At 34.2% G+C, this 16097-nt stretch overlaps 2 pseudogenes; one reads left to right on the top strand and one right to left on the bottom strand.

Moving 5' to 3' along the window:
- Window positions 1–1706: 1706 nt before the first annotated feature.
- Window positions 1707–1817, bottom strand: LOC118056940 (small nucleolar RNA R71; annotated as a pseudogene).
- Window positions 1708–7591, top strand: LOC140954674 (uncharacterized; annotated as a pseudogene).
- Window positions 7592–16097: the final 8506 nt, after the last annotated feature.

The raw sequence follows: 16097 nt of genomic DNA on the forward strand, positions 1-16097 counted from the left end.
AATGTTCAACTTTTCTTTCATGCTATATTAATATCTTGTTTATGCTTTTTTTCATTTCCTTTCCTATACTTAGTTAACTTATATCATGTTTATGTTCTTATATTGTTTATTTATGTTTTTCTTCTTCATTATGTTTAGCTAAGTTAATTATGTCAAGGTGAAAAGGTTTCACTAGTGGTGTTAGAATAGATATAATATAAACTTAACATGGACTTTAATGTTTATATCCAAGAAAGATTGTTATTAACATGTTTTATCTTTTTATCTTACTAATTCTTAATACCTTGCTTAATGTTTAATCTAGATTTGTGTTGTATAACACTTGGTACATCAAATGCTTGATCCTTCATAGTTTTCGGCCGACATCATTATTATGATAGGAACTTGATTTGTTGTTAACATAAACTAGCAACATGAATGCCTGATGATATTTATAAGTATGGTGTTACTTAGATAAGATAATTAATATGATCATGTTAACAATTTATAATGAGCTAATAACGATAAATCATCCGATTGGAACCTCCTTTGTGTGTGGTTTCCAGTTGAGTAATAAAAAAGAGTTTATATTATATTTATTTGAAATACCATTAGTGAATCCTCTAACCTTGACATTTGTTTTTATTATTGTTTAATCCTTACATCAACCTTACCTCTCAAAGCTCTCTTTATTATTACTACTACTATTATTATTATTTACATTCTTGTTATATTATATGTATGTTAAGTATGCTCTGTGTTTGATCAAGGATCCTGACATTGTTGGTCTTGCCTTGTTCATTCGCATCAGAAATCTGTTTATATTATATAATATACCTCTTTAATATTTTCATAAACTCAGTATATAGGCTGGAAACCTGTGACCCGATCTTTTAGATCATTCTCAGGTATAACAACGCCAACGTACTGAGTATTATTATTATTACTCTTAGTATTACTATTATTATTGTTGTTATTGTTGTTGTTGTTATCGTGTTGTTATTTATAATTTATACAATTAACCTCCCTGTGGTTCGACCCGGTCTTGCCGGGTTATTTATTACTTCGACACTCCTGCACTTGGGAGAAGACATCAATCTTTTGGTCGTGTCAAGTTTTTTGGCGTCGTTGCCGGGGAAGGTAAGTATTGTATAAATTATATATTTCTTTTATTTTCTTTTGTTTTTACTTTTATTTGTTTTTCTAATTTTTGTTCTTTTTCTGTTCTTTTCTTTGCACTTGCATGAGAGTTTGGACACGTACATTAAGTGGTAGACTTTCTAGGAAAATCCTCATTTTCTTTAGAAAACATGGCCGAAGAAGATAACCAGTCAATTCATAATGAGAATAATGAGAATAATGAGAATAATCGTGCGAGAACACTTAAAGATCACATGAATCCAATAAGAACAAGTGCACCATCATGTATTGTTTTTCCTCCTGATGCGTCTCATTTTAATTTTAAGCCAGGTATTATTCAACTTTTACCCACTTTTCATGGCTTAGAATTGGAAAATCCATACTTGCATTTAAGAGAATTTGAAGAAGTTTGTAACACCTATAATGACTTAAATTGTAGCATGAACACCATCAGATTAAAGCTTTTTCCTTTTTCATTAAAAGATAAAGCTAAAAACATGGCTACAAAATATTAGGTCAGGATCCATTCGTGCTTGGGATGAAATGCAACAACAGTTTTTAAAGAAGTTTTTCCCTTCTCATAGAACAAACTCTTTCAAAAGACAAATCACCACTTTCACTCAAAAACCAGGAGAAACATTTTACAAGTGTTGGGATAGATATAAAGACTTGCTTAACACCTGTCCTCATCATGGTTTTGAAAGATGGAGATTGGTTTCACAATTTTATGAAGGGTTAACACCTAAAGATAGGCAAATGGTGGAATTGATGTGCAATGGAACTTTTGAAGATAAAGACCCTGATGAAGCAATGGAGTACCTAGACTTGTTAGCTGAAAATGCTCAAAATTGGGACACCACAGGCACGTGTGAGGCACCAGGTAAAACTCAACCTCATACATCTAATGGAGGTATGTACAACCTTAGGGAAGATCATGACCTCCAAGCCAAATTTACATCTTTAGCTAAAAAAGTTGAGGCACTAGAATTAAAAAAGAGTGGTCAGTTAAAATCTGTTCAAGAAATTGTGTGTCAAATTTTGTGAAACTAATGAACACTCAACCAATGATTGTCCAACTTTGCCTTCTTTTAAGGAATGTCTCCATGAACAAGCCAATGCTTTAAATAGTTTTCAAAGGCCAAGTAATAACCCATACTCACAAACATACAACCCTGGTTGGAGAAATCACCCAAATTTCAGTTGGAAGAATGGTAACAATAATGCACAAACTTCACAGCCACCATTTCAAGCACACCATAATTTTCAAAATTCTCATGGATATGCACCTCCTTATGTTCCCCCTCCTAGAAGAAATCTTGAGGAAACACTGCATACATTCATTGAAAAGCAAGAGACAATCAACACTCAAAATGCTCAAACCATGGCAGATCTAAAAGATACTCTTGCAAAGTTCACATCTGCTCTTAGTTTTCAGGAGAAAGGTAAGTTTCCATCTCAACCACAACAAAATCCCAAAGGGCAATACAATTCAAGTGCAAGTGGTTCCGGAAACCAACATATGGATCAAGTCAAATCAGTCACTACTCTCCGTAGTGGTAAGGTTATTGAAAAACCCACTCTTGAACCTTGTGAGAAAGATGAAGAGTCTATCTCTGAGGGTAAGGAAGGGGTTGAACCTGAACATTGCAAAGAAAAGGCTGATTCACCGCCAGCACTTCCATTTCCTCATGCCATGACCAAACAAAGGAAAGTCAATCATAATTCTGATATCTTTGAGACTTTCAAACAGGTAAAGATCAATATACCTTTGTTAGATGCTATTAAACAGGTACCGTCTTATGCTAAATTTTTGAAAGATCTGTGCACTGTGAAAAGAAAACTGAATGTGAAAAAAGAAAGCCTTTTTAGCCAAACAAGTAAGTGCCATTCTTCAAAATGATAATGCTTTGAAATATAAAGACCCTGGTTGTCCTACAATTTCTTGCTTTATTGGAGAACATAAAATTGACAGAGCTTTACTTGATCTTGGAGCTAGTGTGAATTTACTTCCATATTCGGTTTTTTCAAAGTCTCAATCTAGGTGAGTTGAAACCTACTGCTGTAACTCTTTTACTTGCTGATAGATCTGTAAAAGTGCCTAGAGGAATAGTTGAAGATGTGTTAGTACAAGTTGATAAATTCATCTTTCCTGTGGATTTTATTGTGTTGGATACACAACCTGTTGAAGCATGCAATCCAATTTCCTGTTATTTTAGGACGTCCATTTCTTGCAACCTCTAATGCATTAATTAATTGTAGGAATGGAGTGATGAAGTTATCTTTTGGAAACATGACATTGGAGATGAATGTTTTTAACATTTACAAGCAACCTGGAGATAATAATGATTTACAGGAAGTAGATTTTTATTGAAAAATTAATCTATGATCAATTTGAAAATTCTTCCAGTGAAACTGAGTTTAATGAATCTGAAGATTTGCAAATGGTTTATTTTCAGGAAAAGTCAAAGGCAAATAGTTGGAGACCGAAAATTGAGGAATTGCCACCACGATCAATTGAGTCCATACCTTCAAGTGTTCAACCACCAAAAACCCGATTTGAAGCCATTACCATTTAATCTCAAATACTCATTTTTGGGAGAAAATGAAACTTTTCCGGTAATAATTTCTTCCAAACTTAATGTTCATCAAGAAGGTAAGTTATTACAAACTCTGAAAATGCACAAAAATGCATTAGGATGGACCATAGCTGACATAAAAGGAATTAGCCCTTTGATTTGCACACACAAGATTTATTTGGAGGAAAATGCTAAACCATCTAGAGAAATGCAACGAAGGCTTAATCCTAATATGAAAGAAGTAGTGAAAAATGAAGTCATTAAGCTTCTAGATAATGGAATCATTTTATCCTATTTCTGACAGCAAATGGGTAAGTCCTACCCAAGTTGTACCCAAAAAGTCTGGAGTTACTGTGATAACAAATGAGAAGAATGAGTTAATTCCAACTAGGACTATTACTGGTTGGCGCATGTGCATTGACTATAGGAAACTTAATTCAATGACTAGAAAAGATCATTTTCCTTTACCTTTCATGGATCAAATCCTAGAAAGAGTTGCAGGTCATGAATTTTATTGTTTCCTAGATGGCTATTCAGGTTACAATCAAATTGAAATTGCATTTGAAGATCAAGAGAAAAACTACTTTCACATGTCCATTTGGTACGTTTGCATATCGAAGGATGCCTTTTGGATTATGTAATGCACCAGCCACGTTTCAAAGATGCATGCTTAGCATATTCAGTGATATGGTTGAACGTTTTCTTGAAATTTTTATGGATGACTTTTCTGTTTTTGTTGATTCATTTGATGATTGTTTAAATAACTTGGAAAAGGTTTTGAACAGGTGTGAAGAGAAGAATCTTGTGCTGAATTGGGAAAAATGTCATTTTATGGTAACAAATGGTATTGTTCTTGGTCACATTGTTTCATCAATAGGAATTGAGGTTGACAAATCTAAAATCGAGTTAATTGCCAACTTACCAGCACCAAAATCTATTAAAAATGTTAGATCATTCTTAGGACATGCTGGTTTTTTATAGAAGGTTTCATCAAAGATTTTAGTGTAATATCTAAGCCATTATGTAACCTTCTAACAAAGGATAATGTTTTTGAATGGACTGAACATTGTGAAGAAGCCTTTGTTAAACTTAAAAGCTTGCTTACTTCTGCTCCTGTTATTCAACCTCCTGATTGGTCATTACCTTTTGAAATAATGTGTGATGCTAGTGATTATGCCGTGGGTGCTGTTTTAGGACAAAGAAAAGACAAGAAACCTTATGTGATTTACTATGCAAGTAAAACTTTAAATAGTGCTCAAATGAATTACACTACCACTGAAAAGGAATTACTTGCAGTAGTATTTGCATGTGAAAAATTCAGATCTTATCTTGTTGGCTCACCTGTTATTGTTTTTAGCGATCATGCAGCGTTGAAATATCTTCTTTCTAAGAAGGATTCTAAGGCTAGATTGGTGCGGTGGATTTTGTTACTTCAAGAATTCGATATCACAATCAAGGATAAGAAAGGCACCGAAAATGTTTGTCGCGGATCATTTGTCAAGATTGACAACTGATTCAAGATCTGACATCACACCAATTAATGACTACTTTCCTGATGAATCTTTACTTTCTATCTCTACAATGCCTTGGTTTGCTAATATTGTTAATTTTCTTGTTTCAGGACATTTGCCAGCTCATTGGAGTACTCAAGACAAAAGAAAGTTCTTGAACGAAGTGAAGAACTTTTATTGGGATGACCCTTACTTATTCAAATATTGTCCTGATCAAATATTTCGAAGATGCATTCCCGACAATGAGGTAAGTAGTGTTATTAAATTTGTCATTCTGAGGCCTGTGGGGGTCATTTCTCATCAAGAAAGACAACTGCAAAAATCTTACAATGTGGATTTTATTGGCCCACCATGTTTAAAGATACGCATGCATTCTGCAAAACTTGTGAAAACTGTCAAAAAGTTAGGATCTATTTCAAAACGTCACATGATGCCTTTAAATACTATTCTTGTCATTGAAATCTTTGACTGTTGGGGTATAGATTTTATGGGTCCATTTCCTCCATCATTTGGTTTTGTTTACATATTAGTCGCAGTAGACTATGTTTCAAAATGGATAGAGGCAATTCCAAGTCGTAATAATGATCATAAAAACAGTGATCAAGTTTTTAAGAGACAATATTTTGAGTCGATTTGGAATCCCTCGGGCCATGATAAGTGATGGTGGAACACATTTCTGTAACAAGTCATTTGAGTCTTTAATGAAGAAATATGGAATTACACACAAAGTTACCACCCCTTATCACCCCCAGACAAATGGACAAGTAGAACTTGCTAATAGGGAGATCAAACAAATCTTGGAGAAAACCGTTAACCCTAATAGGAAAGACTGGTCTTTAAGACTTAATGATGCACTTTGGGCTTATCGAACTGCTTATAAAACATCATTAGGTATGTCACCTTATAGACTAGTTTATGGGAAACCTTGTCACTTGCCTGTGGAAATTGAACATAAAGCTTATTGGGCTATTAAAGCTTTCAATTCAAACCTTGATGATGCTAGTCAGCTGCGAAAATTACAAATAAATGAGCTTGAGGAAATAAGAAATGATGCATATGACAATTCAAAAAATTCATAAAGCAAGAATCAAAGACTTTCATGACAAGAAAATACTGAGAAAAACATTTAATGTTGGTCAAAAAGTGTTGCTTTATAATTCTCGACTCCATTTATTTCCTGGAAAACTAAGATCAAGATGGAGCGGTCCTTTCATTGTGAAACATGTGTATCCATATGGGGCCTGTGATATTGAGAATCCAAAGAAATGACAATGTTTTCAAGGTAAATGGGCATCGTTTAAAAGTTTATTTTGACAATTTTTCAGTTGAAAATGACTATATTGAATTGAGTGATCCTGTATATAAAGATTAATTTTTTTTCCTCACATTGTTTTGTGTTTTGGTATAACTTTTGTTTTTCTAGTCTCTCTTTCACCCCGGTCAAATGGCGGATAACGGTACTCCGTGACTTAAGTCGGTTCTTTCAGTTTCCCAAAATTACTGATATTTGTATATATTTGTACAATTCTCTGCTCTTTCTCCCTTCTTTGAATCTTTTCCCCAATTCTCATTTGAAAATGGACACCACTCTTGAAAAGTTGAAAAGGTATTTTCCCGCTCTGCCTCTAAATGCAATTACAAAAATTTACCGTGCTAGGTGTGCAAGATTGAGGTGTTAATGAATCATGGAATTCCTGAAGATATTCGCTGGCTAATTGAAGCAAAGCTACGATTATCAGGTGAGTCCTCTAATTCTTTCATTTCACACATGCCTGGAACAGGTACAAGCACTTTTGCAAAGAAACGTCGTGCAAAACGACTGAAAGTCTGTCACAGATGTGCCAGATGGACTTGTAATGTGACATGTCGTTCTTTAGGAATGGTATCTGTAAACCGTGAAGATAAGATACAATTCATTAAGGATGGACTGAGTAAGGGGTCTTTAGATAATCTTTTGTTGACCCTTGAGACGCATCCTAGTGGAGATGTGCATCGTGTAATTCATGATTTATGGCCACAATTCCATAAAGAACATGATCGACTTAGTCTTGGGAATCTGACTAAAAAAGACCCTGTTTGCCAGTTTTTAAGAAAACTGGATGGGAAGCCTATCCCCGACCCATAGAGGGCGTTTAAGCCGTTCTTGAACGTAAAACCAAGGGAAGATGTGAGCCACAATCACAACTACCTGTACATACATGATTTGTCAACATAAATAAATAACTAAATAAAGAGCGAGAGAGAGAGAGTGTGAGACAACAGCTGGCCTACATATAGGTGGTATGATTGCATTTTCAAATTCTCATCTATAAATTCTTCTTTTCCTACCCTTCATTTCTACTCAACCCATACATTCATCAAATATAGAAGTGTGTAGACATGGCAGGTTCCTCAAGTCATCCCATCATAAATATTTGTGTTTTCGGTGGATCCAGTCCTGGGAAAGAAAAAGAGTTTTTAGAATCAGCAAATCATCTTGGTCGGGTACTAGCTGAGAGAAAGATTCATTTAGTTTATGGGGGAGGTAGCCTTGGGTTAATGGGAGGTGTGTCAATGGCTGCATTAATGGGAGGCAGTCAAGTTTTGGGGGTTGTCCCCAAAGCTTTAGCACAAGGGGACCTCATTGGAAAAACAATTGGAGAGGAAGTACTGGTCCCCACAATGTCTGATCGGATGAATACAATGTTTAACCATGCTGACGCCTTCATTGCCTTACCAGGTGGTCTGGGCACATTGGAAGAGATCTTTCATATTTCCTCTTGGGCCCAACTGCACATTCACCATAAACCCATAGGTTTATTAAATGTTAATGGTTTTTATGATAAGTTATTGTCTTTCCTTGATCATGCTGTGGAACAGGAATTTCTAACATCTTCGGCACGACAAATCATAATCTCTGCTGCTACTGCTGAACAATTGATTGACCAACTACAATCTTTCATCCCTGTAATTGATCCCTCCATGAGTCGCCTAAATTGGTCAACTACGGAAAGCCATAAAAAGCTTAAATTGGATTTGAGCCTTAGTTTGTAAAAACTTTGTGTCTTTTGTTTTTATTATTATGTTTTGTTATTTCTTATATTTGTTTAAGTGTGTTTCAGGTTTGTCAGTGTTTGCTGTTTCAGGTGATGTCTTCTATACTCTTTCTTTCTGCCTTAGCACATTGAGGACAATGTCTCGTTTTGGTTGGGGGGAGAGGGTAGTTGATATATTAAAAAAAAAAATATATATATATATTAACTAACTGTGTTTTCTATTATTAAAACAATTTGACAACATTGTTATTAGGATAGCAGAGTATAGAGTCAGTTTTATTACCTCTTGAGACACATCTTAGTAAGTATCTTTATTAGGATGGTAGAGTAAGGAGGAAATTTTATTGACTCTAGAGACGCATCTTAATAAGTATCATTACCAAGGTCTATCATAATACTTCTTGAAATATTCAGGTTTACAAACTCTCACATTGTTATCACTTAATTCTGCTTATATACTCATTTAATAAGTATTCTTAAACCTTCATTTTCACACACACACACTTTAACATATGATTGTGGGTTGCATATTGGATTTTTACATTATTCATGTTCTTTTGTTAAAGGTAACAACTAAAGGAAAGGGATAGTATATAATAAAAACAAAAAAAAAAACAAACAAATTGAATAATAATAAAAAAAAAGTAGATAAGTTTGGTTTCGTAGCCTCCTTGATTTAAGCAATTAAGCCCGAAGGGGTGTTTTAAAACACCTAGTACCCTAAAGTCAACTGACTTGGGAGCTATTGGCCCAGTGCTTGTTATATGGGTTGAGGAGAAAGCTTAAGGGAATCAAACATTGCACTATCTACATATCAGTATCTACAACCCGAGTTACTAAGCTCGTAGGGGTGTCTCAACACCTGATGCCCTAAGACCAACTGGTCTGGGAGTCATTAGCTTAAAGCTCGCTATATGGGTTAATGATGCATTGTGTTTTAAGTTATATGTATATATAAAAAAAAAAAAAAAAAGTATAAAATCCCAACCCAAGGCAGTTAACCTTAGAAAAACATTAGAACATAATATTGTTTTTCTTCCAATAAAAGCCCCATAATTTATGTTTTCATACATTGAGCACATAAAAGAAGGTTTATTAATATCTTGTTTAAAAAGTATAAAGCAGATATATAAATTTAATGAGAGTTTGTTTATCTGGATAGATTAATGGAAGTTGAATGATGAATGCCTTGCTTTGTGGAACTTGCAAATTGTTTTTCTATTTTAACGCTTTGATTACTAGGGACTAGTAATAAGCTGGTTGGGGGGTGTGATTAGTACTTAAAAGTGCATTCTCATTAAGGTTTTATATCGTCGTATTGCACTAAAGTATCATTAAATTCCCTAACTACAACATGTTTTATTAATAACAAGTCTGATAATATAATATATCTTTAATTTATGGTAAAATGTTTATTTTGAATGCAGGTATATCTCACAATTCAAAGGATTTATTTGATGTGATTAACTATTGAAAGTGAAGAGACAAAAAGAGGACTAGGCTAAGAGAAGAGATGCTGGTTCAATTCCAAACTCGAACACTATTCGGTTATTGGATCATAACTGGAGTTGTAGAACTCGGATTTAGGTCTACTTTATATGAATCAAAAAGCTAAGACATAGACCTACAACTTTCATGAAGAGTCCAAGACTCAAAATCTGCCATTTTCAAGTTCAAATCTTAGGAACAACGGAGAAGTCGGAACCTGTCCTGCAGCTCGGACACTGTTCGGTTTTCAGCTCATATCTTGAGTTCTAGAAGTCCAAATGATCTCTGGTTTTTTTTGTTGGAAAGCTAAGAACAATTGCCCACAGCTTTAATGGAACAAAGGGCTCTAATTATGATGTTAGCAATGACGTTTTGACCAGCCAACAATATCAATAACCAACCAATAATGTCAAGAACCAGCAGCCAACATTGTCAAAAAACCAGCCACCAAATCAATGGTTGGCCACCAACTAAATAGTTTGTCAACCAATCAATAGTTCTAATTTTTAGCCTATAAAAGGAGGCATTTGCCATGTATTTATATATTATTTTTCAGATCAAAATCATCTTCTTGCTTTCTCTCTTTGTAATGTTCAACTTTTCTTTCATGCTATATTAATATCTTGTTTATGCTTTTTTTCATTTCCTTTCCTATACTTAGTTAACTTATATCATGTTTTATGTTCTTATATTGTTTATTTATGTTTTTCTTCTTCATTATGTTTAGCTAAGTTAATTATGTCAAGGTGAAAAGGTTTCACTAGTGGTGTTAGAATAGATATAATATAAACTTAACATGGACTTTAATGTTTATATCCAAGAAAAGATTGTTATTAACATGTTTTATCTTTTTATCTTACTAATTCTTAATACCTTGCTTAATGTTTAATCTAGATTTGTGTTGTATAACACTTGGTACATCAAATGCTTGATCCTTCATAGTTTTCGGCCGACATCATTATTATGATAGGAACTTGATTTGTTGTTAACATAAACTAGCAACATGAATGCCTGATGATATTTATAAGTATGGTGTTACTTAGATAAGATAATTAATATGATCATGTTAACAATTTATAATGAGCTAATAACGATAAATCATCCGATTGGAACCTCCTTTGTGTGTGGTTTCCAGTTGAGTAATAAAAAAGAGTTTATATTATATTTATTTGAAATACCATTAGTGAATCCTCTAACCTTGACATTTGTTTTTATTATTGTTTAATCCTTACATCAACCTTACCTCTCAAAGCTCTCTTTATTATTACTACTACTATTATTATTATTTACATTCTTGTTATATTATATGTACGTTAAGTATGCTCTGTGTTTGATCAAGGATCCTGACATTGTTGGTCTTGCCTTGTTCATTCGCATCAGAAATCTGTTTATATTATATAATATACCTCTTTAATATTTTCATAAAACTCAGTATATAGGCTGGAAACCTGTGACCCGATCTTTTAGATCATTCTCAGGTATAACAACGCCACGTACTGAGTATTATTATTATTACTCTTAGTATTACTATTATTATTGTTGTTATTGTTGTTGTTGTTATCGTGTTGTTATTTATAATTTATACAATTAACCTCCCTGTGGTTCGACCCCGGTCTTGCCGGGTTATTTATTACTTCGACACTCCTGCACTTAGGAGAAGACATCAATCTTTTGGTCGTGTCACATGGGTTAAGGAGAAAAGCTTAAGGGAATCAAACATTGCATTATCTACGTATCAGTATCTGCAACCCGAGTTGTTAAGCTCGTAGGGGTGTCTCAACACCTAATGCCCTAAGACCAACTGGTCTGGGAGTCATTAGCCGAAAACTCGTTACATGGGTTAAAGATACATCGTGTTTTAAGTTGTATGTGCATATAAATAAATAAATAAAGAGAAAGAAGAAAAAGAAAAAGAAAGAAAAAATAATAATATTAATAATCCCAACCCAAGGAAGTTAACCTTAAACATTCGAACATAATATTGTTTTCTTCCAACAAAAGCCCCATCATCTATGTTTTCATACATTGAGCCCATAAAAAGAAGGTTTATTAATATCTAGTTTAAGAAGTATGAAGCAGAAATATAAATTTAATGAGAGTTTGTTTATCTGGATAGATTAATAGAAGTTGAATGATGAATGCCTTGCTTTGTGGAACTTGCAAATTGTTTTTCTATTTTAACGCTTTGATTACTAGGGCCTAGTAATAAGCTGGTTGGGGGGTGTGATTAGTACTTAAAAGTGCATGTTTATCAAGGTTTTATCTCATCATTTTGCACTTGAAGTATCAATAACTCCTTAACTAAAGCATGTTTTATAATAACAAGTTTGATATTATAAGATACCTTAATTTATGGTAAATGCTCATTTTAAATGCAGGACTATCACATAAATAAAAGGATTGATTGATGAGTTTAAGCATTGAAAGTTAAAGGACAAAGAGGTGGCCAAACTTAGAAAAGAGATGTCGGTGCAGTCCAAACCGGAACATTGCTCGGTAATTGGATCATATCTGGAGCTCTAGATCTCAGATTTAGGTCCATTTTATATGGATGAAAAGGTAAAACATAGGCCTACAACTTTCATTTGGACACCAAGATCTAAGAAGGCCGTTTTCAAGTCCAAATTATAGGAACAACGAAGAAGTCTGAAGCTGTCCTGCAGCCCAGACACTATTTAGTGTTCAGCCCATATCTTGAGTTGTAGAAGTCCAAATGACCTCATCTTTTTTTTGTTGGAAAGCTGAGACAATTTCATAGAACATTCCTGAGGATTCTGGGCAAATTATGATGTTAGCAATCACGTCTTGTTCAGACAAGAAGATAAGGATTGTCACCAAGTCAAGATGTGGCCACCCACTCATCAATTAGTCAACAAATCAATAGTTCCAAATTTTGGCCTATAAAAGGAGGCACTTACCATGTATTGAGGCATCTTGGTTTCCAGATCAAGATCATGCTCTTGCTTTCTCTCTTTGTATTGCTTATATTTTGCTTTCATTAATATCAAGTTTATGCACTTCATTTCCTTTCCTTGGTTTAGTTAACTTCTTTCTCGTTTATGTTCTTGTCTTGTTCATTTATGTTTCTTTATTTCATTATGTTTAGCTAAGTTAATTATGTCAAGGTGAAAAGGGTACACTAATGGTATAAGAATAAGTATAATATAAACTTAAAATGGACCTTAATGTTGGATACTAACATGTTTTATATTTGTTATCTTGTTCACTTTTAATACTTTGCTTGTTAAATGGTTAATCTAGATTTATGTTGTATAACACTTGGTACAACAAATACTTGGCACTTTCATAGCCCATACTGTGTGGTATAACCGACACCTAAGCTATGAAAGGAACTTGATTTGTTGTTAACATAAGTTATAATCATGAATGCCTTCCAACATTTACAAGTATTAGCTTTATTCGAATAAGATAACTAATGTAATCATGTTAACAATTTATAATCTGATTGGAACCTCCTTTATGTGTGGTTTCCAATTGAGTAATAAAATTTTATACTATACTTGTTTGAAATACCATTAGTGGATCCTCTAACCTTGACATTTGTTTTTATCATTGTTTAATCCTTACATCAACCTTACCTCTCAAAGCTCTCTTTATTACTATTACTATTATTATTATTATTATTTACATTCTGTTTATATTATATATCTCTTTGATCTTTTCATAAACTCAGTATATAGGCTGGAAACTTGTGACCCGATCTTTTAGATCATTCTCAGGTATAACAACGCCACGTACTGAGTATTATTGTTGTTGTTGTTGTTGTTGTCTTGTTATTTATAATTTATACAATTAACCTGTCTATGGTTCGACCCCGGTCTTGACGGGTTATTTATTACTTCGACACTCCTGCACTTGGGAGAAGACATCAATCTTATGGTCGTATCACTTATCACTGAGTCTTTTATTTATTCACCCAATTACCAAGCAGTGTTCCAATCCAAACTTCTAATTTTCAACAATACAAGATTTCACAGTTTTACCGACGAAAATATTTTGTCGGTACGTGATTATGAGTTCGTCGGTAATTTATTTACCGTCGTCTTCACCGAAGGAATACGTCCGTCGGCTTTGCTATTCGTCGGTAATTCCACATTTTATCGCTATATCGGTCGGCAACACAAAACAAACATTTGCTGATGGTTTTACAGACGGATTTGCGTGCAAAAAATAAAGTTTCTCGCTTGAAATATACTGACGGATTTATCCCATCGGTGATAGCGTGATTTACCGACGAACACATACCATTGGTAACTTTATCGGTGAGTGTTTGAAATACCAACCGAAGATATCCATCTATAAATTCGTCGGTCATTGTGGCAGCTACTGTCACATGCCAACAGATTCATTCCGTCAGTAAATCTGTCGGTGAGTGTATGAAATACCAACTAAATATATTCGTCGATAAATTCATCAGTGAATGTGGTAGCTGCTGTCAAATGCCGACGGATTCATTATGTTGGTAAAACCCTCTGTGATTATTTTTAAATATATTTTTAAAAAATTATTTATAATACATAATATAAAATTATATAAATTAATGGTAATAAAATTTATATTAAACATCAAAAACACAAAAATAAAGTTAAATAATATTCATTACAAACTGAATGTGTTTAAAAAAATATATTACAGATAAATAATATTTAGTACAAATTAATAAAAAGGTGGAGTTGGAGGAGGAGGAGGAAGAGGCTGGTGGTTATATGGCCAAAAAGCATGAGGCGCACATGTTTCACTCTGTCATGCCATTTCATGACCATTTCGCGAAGTTGTTCATGATCCGCTTTGAGTTGTGCATACTTCGTTGATAGATGGTCATATTTTTTGGTGAGCTAAGCCGTATGTTGCTGCAAGGCCACGAACTCCTTAGATTGGGTGCTTGATATTGATTGGGAGCTCCCAACTATTGAAACACCACGGGCCGCCCGCAAGTTATTGGCCGCAGTGTTGGAGAGCCCGTAAACCTAATTTTTATCGGGTCAACCAGACGATCCAACCTACATCCACAAATCCAGATCGAATTTCGAATGGGTCAAAGGATCGTCCCCGTATCTCTCCCTCAACCGGTTATTATAGGTCTCCTGAAAAAAAAAAGTAATCATCATATTCAATTCAATAAACATAATAACTTACAAAATAAAATGGTTGAACAAACATACCACGAAATGTTGAGCACAGTTGTCAACGAACTGTTGCGCTCCCTTTTGGCGGTCTTGACTCCGCACGTGCTTCTCCACAAATAGCTCCATCAGGCTCGGCTCACGTCCAAGAGATGTAGCCTATAATGAAAAAAGATTTATTAACAACAAATTAATTTAATGATATATTTCATTTAAATTAATCTTACCATCCGTTTTACATGTGCAACAAACGAAACGGAGCCGCCGGTGTGCGTTGTCATTGAGCCATGAATTGGCCGATTCTGGTTGCCAACACCGGACAATGAGCGTCGTGTGAACCGCTTAGATGTCACATGCTCAAGATAGTGTGACCATATATCTTTCGGGATGTATATCAATTTGAAATCCCTCCAAACTGCCACTTCGTTCCAACCTTGGAGAGCATTATCTCTCGCGGTTTTTTTTGCCCTTTTTTGTGCTTCGTACCAAAAATCGTGCAACCTACTTCCATAGCGAGAAATTACATTTTGAAACATAAAGTTTTGTCTAAAAACAATCTTGTATTGTTTTTGATGTTACCTAGTTGCCGTGTGATTTTCCCACACCCTCCTCACAACAGTGTCATGTTCACTGTTCCAACAGAATTTGTCCTGTGTATAAATAATTAATTTTAAATAAAAGTAATAATTTATTTACAATTATACTAATAATTTATTAGAAATAAGCTGGAAATTATAAATTAACACCAACCTCAAATCTGTCAAACCATGCATTGATTTGAGGCATCCATTCAGGATGTCTGGATATCTGACTCCATTGAAATAATGGAATCTCCATCGACGATTTAAACGCCGATGATATTACTTGGGCTGCCTCAATATTTGTGAACCTAAAAATAAATGAAATTAATGAAATAGTGATTACTTCATAAATTATGTTATAATTTTTTTTAAAAAAAAAAACTAAAACCTTAACAAACTTACATTGAAATGTTGTCCTTCCACTGTGCCTCGTACTTGCAGGTAAGTCACACACCTGATTTTACAAACAGCCTGAATGGATTCCTCACCATCTTCCTCCTTTCTCCAGCTTATAGTAGTTAGGTAAAAGTGGTTACCAAGCAGTAACAAGTGTTAGTATTTAAACACGGTGCAAGTGTTAGGACAGAATTGAACCTCTGTTTTTCATATCACTTTGAGTAGAACTAAACACTAGAACCTATTT

The sequence above is a fragment of the Populus alba genome, chromosome 16 (assembly GCF_005239225.2).
Source record: "Populus alba chromosome 16, ASM523922v2, whole genome shotgun sequence".
In the NCBI taxonomy this organism is placed as follows: Eukaryota; Viridiplantae; Streptophyta; class Magnoliopsida; order Malpighiales; family Salicaceae; genus Populus; species Populus alba.